Raw genomic sequence first — 12,302 nt, 5'->3', positions numbered from 1 at the left:
AACAGCTAGAATTGGCTGGCTCTGCCTGAGAGCCGTCCAGGGTAGAGGATAGAGAGGAGGGAATGGGAAGCAGAAGACCAGGTTCAGAGGCCTGGCTCTCACTTACATTGGACAAGCCAGCTCTCTGAGCCTCAGTGTCCTCATCTGTGAAATGGGGATAACCATATTGTCTTCTGTCAAAGAAGAAGTCAGACAGAGGTAATAATTAGATGTCACTGTGCTTCTCTGCAAGGGAGACCGGCAATAACAAAGGCAGCACTAGGATTTCCATCTGAGACAGGAGAGCAGGGAAAGGAAGGGTCCCTGGGTGTCTGAGAGAGTCAGCCTCGTTCTTTCTTAGGTGGGATGCTGGCTGGCTGGCGGGGTGTTCTGCCCTTGGTCTTCAGGTGGGTCATGGGACTTCAAAAAACTTGCGGGGTTATCTCTGCCATATTCAGGACAGGCTGTCCCTGCATCTGTCTACCTGGGTGCCCCTCCATCTCTCATGTTCCAGATTGGTACCATTTCCCTTAGCAGGAGCGCCCATGTCCTTCCTCCCTGGGTGGCCAGGAGGCCTGAAGGACAGGCCTGGAGATATGCTGGGAAATGGGGTGAGTCACATGTGTATTATGTGCTGCTCCAACTGATCTTTTTTAGCCAGCAAGAGAGAGAGAGAGACAGACAGACAGACAGGGACAGACAGACAGGAAGGGAGAGATGAGAAGCATTAACTTGTTGCACCTTAGTTGTTCATTGATTGCTTTCTCATATGTGCCTTGATTGGGGGGGGGGGCTCCAGCAGAGCAAGTGACCCTTCGCTCAAACTAGTGACCTTGGGCTCAAGCCAGCGACCTTGTGGTCATGTCTATGATCCCACGCTCCAGCCGGTGGCCCCGTGCTCAAGCTGGCAACCTTGAAGTTTCAAACCTGGGTCCTCAGTGTCCCAGGTCGACTCTGTATCTACTGTGCCACCTCTTGGTTGGTCAATTAATCTTGTCTAAACCCACCTTCAACCAGTTCAAACCAGACACCCTTTTCTTCTTTCTCCCAATCCAGTGTCACTTGGGCTACTCTGCCGTGTATTCAGGTTACCTGAGTGGCTCTCTTTCCCCCTAGTGGCAGTGGTGGTGATGGTGACCAGTGAGGGCTTGGAGAGGTGCAGAGGAGGGAGGGCTGGAGGTGCTGGGAGAAGGGAGAAGCAGGAGCTGAGTGTGAAAGCCGCTCCTGCCCCATGGCCTGGGACCTGGCATTTGCTGAGCCAGTCTTGGGGGTCCAGATTTCCCTGTTGTCAAGGGCTTCCTTCACCCGATGATGGAGACCACCAATAGAATACCAATGTACAAGCAGCTGGGGCGGTTTCCATTGGTGTGGGGGTGGGGGGGAGTTGGGGAGAGAAAGTGGGAGAGAGAAAGCCCGGCTTCTCGTTTGACTTGACAGAGAGACCCTCTAAGCGTGGGGACTGTGAGAGCCAAGTGCCCTCGGGACGTGCGCGTCAACCCCCGTCAGGCGAGAGGCGCTTAGAGGCCTGCGCAGCCCGGCGCCCAGGTTTCTAGTGGCCGCTGGTGTGTGGAATAGATTTTCAGTAGCACAGATGTTGAGGTCTTTGATCCATCCTGCCATTTCGGTCCAATAACTGACCCAACACGTTGAGATGCTCCAAACCCCCATAATAAACAGCAGAGAGAAGAGGAGGCTTAGAATTGGGCCTCGGGTTTGGGATAATGAAGCTTCTTGCTGAATATATGCAGGTCCACTTGTGTGTTGAACAGCCTGTCTATGTGTTTGTGTGTGTGTGTGTGTGTGTGTGTGTGTGTAATCATTTTCAGTTGGGGGTTATTTATTAAATAGCATTTCACAATTAGTAGACATATTCTAAATCTTCTAATCAATCACTTCTGATAGGTCTGTTACACCAGCAGGAAGCCAGATTTTTTTTAACGATCTGAGATGATCACTTATCACCCATAGCATTTCCCAGGGGACTGGGGCTTGTGAGACAGCTTCGGAGGCTCCCAGGGGAATGCAGAGAACCTAGGATCGGCTTGGAAAACTACGTCCATGTGAATGCCTCTCAATCCAGTTCTAGGCGTAGGTACAGGTATGTGCCTAGGTACAAACGCATCCAAGTCTGCCAGCCTTGCAGGCCCTCTGTCCTCTCCGAGCTCCGCTCTCTCCCCTCCAAAATGGCATCAGTGACAACCCCCACCCAACACAGCTCCTGTGAGGGTGAAGGGAGACGCCGTTATCTCAGATTCCTGCCTGAGTGTCTCTCACCTCTCATGTTTCCCTTTTTCAAGCTTTGCTTGGATCGTCTTGCCAGCGTTCCTTCCCCAATGAACTTCAGCATCATTCTGTCAACAGACGCTCTCTTGAACTTTTGCTCACCTGCACAGATCGAAGGCATTGAAAAACAGCTGTAATTTCAGCCCGTCCCCAGCCCTGCAGAACACAGGCTCCGCATGGCAGAAGATGTTTCTTCTTCCATCTTCTGAGAGCCAGGGCCATGACCTCATCTCCGCAGAGGCCAGAGCATCTCCTGGGGCCTGGGGGCGGGGGTGGGGGGTTGCACACCTCTCTGCCAGCCAGCTGGGGCTCAGCACGGGGCTTTCTGCGTCTCCTTTGGAAGCACAGGGGTGGTAACCTTTTCTGTGAAGGGTAAATATTTTTGGCTTTTGCCACATGGTCTCTTTTGCAGCTCCTCAGCCCTGCTGTTGTGAGAAGGCGCTCACAGACAGTGTGGGAACAAATGGGCATGGCCGTGTGCCAATTACATTTTGTTTGTAAAATCACATGGCAGGCTGGATGTGGCCAAGGCTGGTCAAGTGGGTGGTTGGGAGGGCGGACTCCCGATCCTGACTCCCTTGTTCTGACATCCCTTCTATTGTGCTGCCTGCACTGTGGTGTTGCCAGCGTCGACCCTGAGGGTGAGGGCCGCCCCAGGGACAGCCAGGCGGTGAGCTCCGCGGACCCCACGGAGCGGAGCCTCCGTCAGTGTCTAGTTGACTGCTGGCCTGCTATATGAGAGAAACACAATTGCCATTGTTCACCTGGGATCTGTGTCACTCCCGGTGGGACCTAAATCAATGAACGTGCTCTTTGTGCCCCAGTATCCTGTTTGTAAATGTTAAGAACAATAGCTCCTCCCTCGTTTGGAGGAATTAATGTGGAAAGCACTTAGAAGAGTGCCCGGTGAGCAGCAGGTGCTCAGTATGTGTAAGCTACTTGTTGCAGTAATATAAGGTTATAGTAATTAAATATATAGAGATATAGGAAAACATGGAAGATATATAAAAATAATTAGGATATAATATTAAAAGCAATTAAGGCAATTAAATAAAATTATGCAGTCTGGATAGGAATTAATCTAGTGTGCACAGATATGATAAAGAGACTCAGCCTTTCCTGCAGGACTCAGCTAGTGTGTGTGTGAAGTTACATACAGATAAGAAGTGGCTTGGTGTCATAACTCTGTGGGTTGACAGAGACAGGAGGCTCCCCGAGGAACATCTTAAAAGTGGCTTGATGTAACATTTCAGTAGACTAACATAAAAGGGCTCCCTGTGAAGAACTCCCAAAAAGGTGGTTTGAGGTGATAATCCTGTAGATTGACACCTGTTAGAAGGTGGGTTGACATGATAATCCTGTAGATTGACACCTGTTAGAAGGTATTGGCCAGGAAAGGTACTACAGCTGAGGGGCCCCTGCTGCGGTAGTTGCCCAGACTCCAACTGTCTCCACCCGGCTCTGACCAAAGACAGCCGAGAGGAGCATGCCCACAGGGCCCCCTTAAGTTGTACCCAGGCACACCAAAAGGATTTGTCAGTAATTAACTGCCTGTGTGATTCTTGCAACTAACTTGTGTGTTGGTTATGTCTTTCCTCCGATGGCAATTGGTCTCAGCACTGATAAGTGGGATACTCATAGCCACCTCAAGAGTAGACTGGAAGAGGCTGCCAGCCCTGCTGATAAGCAGGAGTGTCCCACTGCACAGGGAAAGTTGAATCGGGGACGCCTGATCGACGTAGAGCTCGGGCTCTACTGGGACACTGCTATACAACCACTCCGTAATGACTTTGGGTTAGAGAACTGGGGTTCAGGGAGAAATAGTATGACAGTTCAGGTTACATTCATCAGCTTTAAAAAGAAGTAACATACAATTAATTAGTGGCTTACCCAAGACAGAAGTTTATTTTTTCTTGTGTAAAAAAGCCCAAGGCTTGTGTGGTTGGCCCCCAATGCTTTCTGATCCCTAGTCTTTTGGGTATAATCCATTCCTCATGGTCCAAGGTAGCTGCCAGAGCTCCCATCATCACATTCACTTTCCAGCAGAATGGAGGAAGGTACACAGAAGGGTGCACCTGCTGGTCTTGAAAGACCTGATGGAAGTCACACTCAACACTGTCTACCTCTCATTCGCCACCTGTACTTACATGGGCACACTTAGAATCAAGGACGCTGGGAAGAGAGAGACTTTTAGACAAGGAGCCGAGTTGGGATTGGATTCCAGGGCCCACCAATTCCAAAGCCCACGTTCTAATCCACTGTCTCCCATTGCTTCTCGTCTCCATTTGCTCTGTGAGTTTGTTTTGGAGAGAGCACAGGCTGAGTCAGATCCCAGCTTTGCCAGTTAACAGCTACATGATCAAGGACAACTCACTTGAATTCTTTGGGCCTCACCAAAGGGCAGAGGTCATCCCACTTCCCTCTGCCCTGGCTTCATTGCTCAGTGGGTTGGGGCATCGTCCTGAAGCAGAGGCTTGTCAGTTCGATCCCTGGTCAGGGCACATACAGGAACAGATCGATGTTCCTGTCTCTCTCTCTCTCTCTCTCTTTTTGTGAGAGAGACACAGAGAGAGAGACAGAGAGGGACAGAGGCAGGCAGGCAGGGAGAGAGATGAGAAGCATCAATTCTTTGTTGTAGCTTCATTGCTTTCTCATATGTGCTTTGACAGGGTGGGGTGAGGGGGCTAAAGCAGAGTGAGTGACCCCTTGCTCAAGCCCGAAACCTTGGGCTCAAGCCAGCAACCATGGGGTCATGTCTATGATCCCACTCTCAAGCCAGCAACTCTGCACTCAAGCTGGTGAGCCTGCGCTCAAGCCGGCAACCTCGGAGTTTTGAACCTGGGTCCTCTGCGCTCCAGTCTGATGCTCTATCCACTGCGCCACCGCCTGCTCAGGCTCTCTCTCTCTCGTTCTTTCCCTTCCTCTTTCTAAAAATCAATAAACATTAGAAATAAAAACACATACTTCCCCCTGGGCTGCAGGACATGGTAAATGTCAGGAGTCTAGACTTGGGGGACTCCCTTTCGGCTGCTCCTTTCTGAGCACCTACTGTGTGCCCAATCTGCAGAGACAGAGAGACAAATAATGGAAAACAAATGTAAAATACTAAGGGATATGCAAATAGGAGTATTTGGACATAATTTCATTTGATTTTTCTCTACTCTCCCCACATGGCTTTTCCAGAGAGCTGACCTTGTGCTGACTTCTCGGTGGACCAGGGCCAAGCCCCAAGGCTAGTCACAAAGGGTAGCAGGGCGAGGAGGCAGGAGGGCAGGGGTGAGGTGGGGCGAGAAGGCTCTGGGCAGCCCCAGCTGGCTCCCTGCGCACACTGGGGTGGGGGGAGGCCGGCAGTGACAGGCTGGGGCCAGCACCCTGAGCGGGAGCCTAGCATGGTGCATCCCAGGAGCTGCCAGAGGTATTAAACAAATCCTTAATCAGCTGGCACGGAGAACTGCTGACACCCTCCAGCGGGCGCAAGGACAGGCAGCCTCCCTCCCTGCTCAGCGCAGGATCAGAACCGTGGAGACAGAAACGCAGGGGCCCAGGCCCCCTGACAGACTCTGGTTTGGATGTCACGGGGTCAGATGCTACCATTTGTCTTTGACGTTTCACAATAAATGTAGGCATGGTTTGTCCTCCAAAGGACACTTGCACCGAACAGTTCAGAACAGGGTTGGGAAACCTTCTCAAAGGGCCGGAGAGTCAACATTTTAGGTTTTGTGGGCCCGTTGGCCTCTGTCGCCATAGACAACGCTGAACACGAATGAATGGCCGTGTGGCTGTGTTCCTATAAAACTCCGGTTTTGGACGCTGGAATTTAAATTTTAGAAAATTTCCATGTGTCATGAAATGCTGTTCTTTAAAATTTCTTTTCAACATAGAAGAACGTGAACACGTTCTCAGCGTGTGGACTGGGAAGAGGCAGGCGGTGAGCCACTGCGGGTCCTCGGGCGTCGTGCGCACTGTTCAGACCCGTGCTCATGGGCTGCACAGGATCACGAAGCCCTCAGAGGCCGTGACTGCCGGCGCACATCCCAGGCCGCACTCCTCGAACTGGTCCGCCGCCTTCTCAGTGTCCTTCCTCCGGGATGCACCACTTGGGTCGGTGGGGTGCCCGGGGTGGGGGGTACGCTCCCACCTCCCTGGCTCTCCTACTCAGACCCCACCAGGTGCTTCTCTTCCTCCTCCCCCCATGGCACTCCGCTGCCAGCCGCCCCCCGGAGGTCACCCATTGCCCCCAGGATGGAGGGTGCAGCGCCCACCTTCCCACGGGCTAACTCCGCGCCCCCTCCCGATTGCCGCTGCAAACAGCTTTCCCAAAGCCGCTGTCCCTCATCTGCACTGGGTGGGCCCCACTGCATGACCCCAGACCCCGCACCTCCTTTCCGCAACTGATGGCCTGGAATTATTTACCACCTGACTCTCTGCAAGAATGGACACTGCTGAGAGCCAGGGACGCGCCTGCCTTGCTCGTGGCTACACTGGGGCACACAGGATGGCTGGCTGTTGACTGCAGGAAAGGCGGCTTCCGGGCGTCCCCGAGTCCTTGCATTCTGTCTCTGCCCTCTCCCTGGCTGGACCTCGGCACCGCTCCGGACCCTGCACCGCTCCGGAACCTCAGCACCGCTCCAGAACCTCAGCACCGCTCCGAACCTCAGCACCGCTCCAGAATCTCGGCACCACTCTTGGAACCTCGGCACCGCTCTGGAACCTCAGCACCACTCCAGAACCTCGGCACCATTCCGGAACCTCGGCACCGCTCCGGACCCTGCACCGCTCCGGAACCTCGGCACTGCTCCGGAACCTCGGCACCGCTCCGGAACCTCGGCACCGCTCCGGACCCTGCACCGCTCCGGAACCTCAGCACCGCTCCGGAATCTCAGCACCGCTCCGGAACCTCGGCACCGCTCCGGAACCTCCGCACCTCTCCGGAACCTCGGCACCGCTCTCGGACGTCATCACCGCTCCGGAACCTCCGCACCGCTCCGGAACCTCGGCATCGCTCCGGAACCTCGGCACCGCTCCGGAACCTCGGCACCGCTCTCGGAACCTCCGCACCGCTCCGGAACCTCGACACCGCTCCGGACCTCGGCACCGCTCCGGACCTCGGCACCGCTCTGGACCTCGGCACCGCTCTGGACCTCGGCACCGCTCTCGGAACCTCGGCACCGCTCCGGAACCTCGGCACCGCTCTGGACCTCGGCACCGCTCCGGACCTCGGCACCGCTCTCGGAACCTCCGCACCGCTCCGGAACCTCAGCACCGCTCCAGGACCTCGTCACGGCTCCAGGAACCGTCTCCAGCGCCGCTTCCCGAGGCCCAGCCCCACCAGTACAGACCTGTTAGGACCGAGGTGGGCCAGGCACCTGCTATGCTCACCAGCCACCCCGACGGTCCCCTCTCTCGGCACACGGTCAAAACCCAATGTTCCCAGGACACCTCTTCTTGGAATTCAGTCATTTTCCCGTGAGGAGTCCAAGGCACATGCAGAGGGACCGTGGCGCCAGCTGCAGCTTCCAGGCGACCCCAGCGGTTTGAGAGATCCCCAGTGAGCCAGCCAGTGCCCAGAAGCACGAGAGACAGTAAACTGTTATTTTACACCATTAAATTCTTGGTTGCCCACACGATAATAAAAAAGCAGAAAAGAACGTAGACCCGAGAAGTGAGGTACATGGCTGGTGAGAGCCGGGAGAGTTTCAAGGACCGTTGGTGAAGGCATGAAGGACGGTGAAGAAACCACTCATGGAGACTAGAGGGACAGAGATGTGACTTAGAGGGACAAGTATACGGTGACAGAGGGGGATTTGACTTTGGGCGATGGGTACACCACACAATCATCAGTTCAGATGCTCTAGAGATGTTTACCTGAAACCTATGTACCCTTATTGGTCATTGTCACCTTGTTCAATTTAATTTTCTAAAAAAAAAAAAAAAAAAGAGATGTGATTTATACCCTGGCAGGTCAATTAGTGAGAGGGTTGCCTGTGTTAACGTGTTAACGTGGGACGTAAAAACTGTCCTGAGGAAGCTAAGGATTGGCAAAGGAGGTTCCTGGCGGAAAGCCGGAAATGCCACCTGGCTTCATTTAGGTGCAGATAGTAAGACAAGGATAGAGAGAGGCGAGCTGAAAGAAAAAAGCACGGTGCCGTTCTCAAACAGCATTCAGAGGAACTGTGGAGCCCTCAGGACAAGCTTCCCGAATGACAAGATGTTTCCAAAGTAAGTCATGGCTTCATGACGAAGATCAAATTCAGGGAGCGGTGAGCAGGTGGTGGATCGAGGTAAAATGAAGTCCAGGGTGCAACTCCATGACCTTTTCTCTTGATATTAGGGAGATTTTGAGGGTGTGCTTTGTAGATCCTCTCCGCTAGACAACAGGACTTCTGAGGCTCTTAGGGGGTGCCTTTTGTACCGTCTCTGCTAGTCAAGAGGGTCTGGCGGAACATAAGAGTCAGTGTCCCACAGCAGCCTCACAGGCAGCCCCAAGTAAGGAAGGACGCATCTCAGAAAGAAGTATGTGGTTCATAATTTGATAATAGGAAACCCCTACACATTTTAAAGGAAACACATCAGCTTGGATTAGAGGAGCAATGACCATTGAACATGACAAGAAACTGGCCCTGAATAGAGTCCAAGCAGGAGCAGGCAGGCTGAGACAGCGATGTGACTATACACATAGGTCATTTCTTAGGAAAAGGAAGGTGACCCAGAGAGCAACGTCGTAGAGAAGCACTCCCAGGGACCAGGACGGGGCTGTGAACCAGAAACTAGCGGTGTGCTCAGCTGAATTTCAGAATTGCTACAGTCCAAGGACTCCTGTGGACTTCCCAACTTCCCCTCCTCATGGTCTCCCCGCACCCGTTTATCACGAGCCAGACTGCATTTACCCTTCGCCTGTCTCACCGGTGTGCCGGGAGTGGGAATGAGGGGACATCACTGTCTCCTCCATTTTCAGGTCTGCGGATTGTGAGGAGCTGTAGTTGAGGGGCTCACCCTGAGGAACCTGTCTGAGCCTTCTTGGGCTGCTCCAGCTCAATTCCACAGATGGCGTGGATGACAAAGAACAGAAGTTTATTTTTTGCAGCTGTAGGGCTGGGCAGTCCAAGCTCATGGCACCCGCAGAGCCACACCCTGGTGAGGGCCCTCTTCCTGGCTCGGGGGGTGGGGGGCGAGGAAGGTCTCTGGAGCCTCTTTTATAACAGCACGAATCCCATTCGCCGGGGCTCCCCATTTACGGCTGAGGCACTTCCCAAAGCCCCACCTCCCAATACTGTCATCTTTGGGGGTGGGGTGAGGGGAAGTTAAGATTTCAACCTGTGAATGTGGCCGGGACACAAACATTCAGACCTCAGTAAGCTTCATTCACACCTGGACCTGACTGATACATGGAGGTTCTATATCTTGAGCCTGAACCAGACGCCATAACGGGGTGAACGTTTGGGGATCTCGGCAGGAGATAAGTACATTCTGCATGTGAAGGGGCTGTGAGATGTTGTGGCGATCAATTGGCAGGATGATGGGACTTTGCCTCCTAAGGTGGCTGCCATTGATCCTTTCACTTCCTGGGGACACTTGCTGCTTTTCCCGATGAGAAGCTGAGTCCATTCTTCTAACCCCTTGAAAACAACCTGTGCTTTGACCAACGGATGCAGTAGAGAGGATGTCCAAAGGTAGGTCATAAGAAAGCTTACAGCTGCCGCCGGAGCCTCCTGGAAGGCTTGCTCGTGACAGATGCCCTTTGGGATGCAGCCCTCCTGCGGGGAGGCAGCGCCAAGCCCATGGAAGGCTGTTCAGAGCTCCAGCTGCCAGCCAGCCTCTCCTTGCTCTGCATTTTCCCCTCCCTGTTGGCTCCCGCAGGTGAGCTCTGCTCGCCTGTCCATCTGCCCCAGATAACTTCCTGCTAATGAGCCCTCCCTGCGTCTGCCCCTCTTCCTCCTGGTGACTGGGATGGGACGCTCAGCTCGTGGAGTACCACCCCCATCGTAGCATGCTTGGATTTTCATTGTATTTGGCAGCTTCGGTCAGAAATATGAAGCAAGGGGAGTTAGGACCTTTGACCAGAGAACCTCAGAGTTTAAAGCCCTTGGCAGTGCACTGCCTCTTCCAAAGCCCGAATTTCATAATCAGAGGAGATGCCTGAGCTCCTGAGAGTTCAAGGCCTGGCCCCACTGTGGGCCTTCCTTTCCCTCTTTCTCTCCTTGTGATTAAAGACCATGGATTCGCAAACCATCTGTCTGAAGTTCATTCTCAGGCTCTGGCCATCTCCCCTGACTCCAGGGCCATAATTATCGTGATAATGTCACAGGGATAACTTTTTTGGTAAATTTAAACCAGTGCATTTTTACTTCCCTCCTTCCATCCCAGTTCCTTGCAGTTGCTCCCTCTAGGGCAGCCGGAGGCTTTTTGCTCCAAGGCGGGAGAGACTTTGTAAGACCTGGTTTTGAAAGCTCTTCAGAAACTGCCAGGGCTTCCTTCTCCCTCTTGAGCACATTAAGGGCAGAGCCTAGGGGCTAAGAGGTCCCCAGGGAGCCCTCTGGAGGTGCCAGGCGCCCGCTGAGAATGGAGTTACGGAGCAAGAGGATTTGGAGATGTAAAAGCAAAGGAAGCAGCTGCTTTTGGGGGGCCTGGAGGATTTGGGGGGCCTGGAGGGTTTTGGGGAGCCTGGAGGATTTTGGGGGACCTGGAGGGTTGCAGAAGAGAAAAAGATAGAGGAGTGAAAGGTGGGAAAGCAAAGGACCCGAAGCCGCTTTCTGACTGGAAGACAGAGGAGGTGTTAGGTCAGTGGGGGCGTCAGAGGGGCAGGGACGGGTGTCCATCTCCAGGAAGGTGCCAAGAGGGTCAGCCAAGGGGCACCTGAGTTTGAGCTTTCTCCTGAGTGGCATAGAGGATGAACGAACCACCAGAGGGCCGGTTCTAGGCAAGGCAAAGTGACACTTCGCACTGAGGGGTCACTAAAGGACACTAAGGGATCTAGCCATGGGCAATGTGGGAGCAATGCTGGACCTGGGACATCTCCCCGCAAACCAGACCCTGGGTTACTTTGGCCATCAGAAGCTCTGACCTAACAGGTAACCCTGGAGACCTATGAGTGCAGGGGGCACCCCCACAGGCGCAGGCAGGGCAGGGGCTCTACCCTTCCAGCACAGGCTGCTCTAACGCAGCACCACAGACTGGTGGCTTAGAAACATCAGGAATGTAGTTGTTTAGTTCTGGAGGCTGGTAAGGGCCCGTTCCTGGGCACTTCATAGTCACCGCCCGTCTCTCTGTCCTCACGTGGTGGGATGAGCCAGAGCTCTCTCTGGGGTTCCTTTTATAAGGGCGCTAATCCCATTCATGGGTTGTCCACCCTCATGACCTAATCACCTAACCCCCTCACTAACCTCCAAAACCCATCACACTGGGAGGGAGAAGTTTTGACATGAATTTTGGGGTACACAAAGGTGCAAGGAGAGAAAACTATGCCAGGCACCCTGATAGCTTCTTTGTGAGGATGACCTGATTCGGTCCTCACAACAGTGGTATAAGGTTAGGTGTTATCACCCCTATTTCAAGGGGAGAATGCTGAGGCTCAGGTGGAACGTGGCAGAGGCAGAATTTGAACCGGAGTCAATCTGGCTCCCGGAGCTGAGGAAGGAGAGGCGTTTACCAGCCCCACACTGTGCCTTGCCCCTGGCACCTGGCACCTGGCACTGTACCAGCCCCACACTGTGCCTTGCCCCTGGCACCTGGCACCATACTAGCCCCACACTGTGCCTTGCCCCTGGCACCCGTCACCGTACCAGCCCCACACTGCCTTGCCCCTGGCACCTGTCACCGTACCAGCCCCACACTGCCTTGCCCCTGGCACCTGGCACCTGGCACCGTACCAGCCCCACACTGCCTTGCCCCTGGCACCCGTCACCGTACCAGCCCCACACTGCCTTGCCCCTGGCACCCGTCACCTGTCACCGTGCAGGCCTTGGTGAGTGAGTGCTAATATAAGCCTCACACGGACACACACACACACACACACACACACACACACACACACAGCTCGGGAG

Source organism: Saccopteryx bilineata, chromosome 4 (assembly GCF_036850765.1).
Source record: "Saccopteryx bilineata isolate mSacBil1 chromosome 4, mSacBil1_pri_phased_curated, whole genome shotgun sequence".
NCBI lineage: Eukaryota > Metazoa > Chordata > Mammalia > Chiroptera > Emballonuridae > Saccopteryx > Saccopteryx bilineata.
This window is presented reverse-complemented; position numbering follows the sequence as displayed.